Source organism: Chenopodium quinoa, unplaced genomic scaffold (assembly GCF_001683475.1).
Source record: "Chenopodium quinoa cultivar QQ74 unplaced genomic scaffold, ASM168347v1, whole genome shotgun sequence".
NCBI classification, from domain to species: domain Eukaryota; kingdom Viridiplantae; phylum Streptophyta; class Magnoliopsida; order Caryophyllales; family Amaranthaceae; genus Chenopodium; species Chenopodium quinoa.
The window spans coordinates 5,338,220-5,339,674 of record NW_018745410.1 but is presented as its reverse complement, the minus strand read 5'-3'; positions in this window follow the sequence as shown (position 1 = coordinate 5,339,674).

Here is a 1,455-nt window from a genome sequence, read left to right as displayed (position 1 = left end):
AACATTGTTCTATAAAATCATTACACGGCACCTATACGACTGTCTAACCAAGACAACCACGTGGCCGTTTCCCGGACAAGGATATCTCTCACTTAACTGACTAATCACGTCAAGCAAGTGTTCGCAGTAACCATCCGGGTCAACCGACCGACTGAACTACTTGGGATAAGAACAATTGGTATTTTATGAGTTAAAAGCCAACAAACATTGGCGAATAAAGGGGAACAACCGGTACCCACCGCTTGATACCTCTACTACTCAGTTACTTGGCGACTAGGTAACAATCATGTTTACTTGGTCACTCCTTAAAAATTTAGTATGAAACTAAAAAGGTGTTCATACAGCACCTGTTCACACTAGATTAAATATGGCGGGGAACAGTCGGCCTAGACGGCCTAAAGTCTCTAGCCTAAAAACATGACAAGTAGGAAACCACTTTCCTACTTGGTTAATTTTACAAATGACAGGACCGCCTGCCTAAAGGGGATCCAGTCTTTAAAATGGTTCAAATACCGATTGGATAAATGGCCGACTGATCGTCTAGCCTGGAAACAGACAACCAGTCGTCCAGGGGCATAGGCGGCGTGACTAACTATCCGTACCTGTCTGCAACTATCGGCCATGTAAAACAGTCGGTATAGTGTACAATTGGATATCAGAATATTCAATACTTAAACAAATTTGAAGCAAAACAAAAATATTCATTAAAAGGAAGCCGGTCATTAAAGACCGGCAAAATATTCAGAGCCCCGGCCCCCTAGCCGGGTAAATACAAACAAACGGCACGCAGGCCGGGGAAAGAAGACATAAAGCTTATGAAGGGGGCAAATCTTCAATATTAGCAGTTGCCGCCTGGTCAGCACTCTTTTTACTGGACTCGGCTTCAGCTGCATCCTTCTTCGATGCATTACCCCCAAGCGGCACAAGCGCCACTACCGGCTGCTCCTCCTCCTCCAACGCCTCTTCCTCAGCAGCCGCCAGGATCTCTTGATTATATCTATCAGAACACTGGCGGTACGTTTTTTCCCAGGAGGCAAAGTCGGCATTGGGGAAGAGGCGGCCCCAAGTCATGCGCTGGATTTGAGCAGAGTCTTCCATCATCTCCCGGACCAGCTCTTTCTTTTCTTGCTCGGCCTTTTCCGAGAGCTCCTGAGTAAGACTCTTCTCCTGGGTCACCAGGCGTTCCTTTACGCTCGCCAAGGATTTCTCCAAGGTTTCGTATGAGGACATCTTTTGGCGAAGAGGTCTCAGCTCGGTCTTGAGGTTGTTGATGGTCGCCTCCAGCTCGCTATTCCTCTTCTAGGCCGCCTCTAACTGAGCCCGGATAGCGGCGGTAGCCTGCGCCTGATAATAAAGAATATCAATTGTCAGAACTTCATTTTGGGCAATTTGAAACATTGCCTTATCACAGTCAGAGGCGACCATAGCTTTTGCAGCCTTTACCTCTTTGTTCTT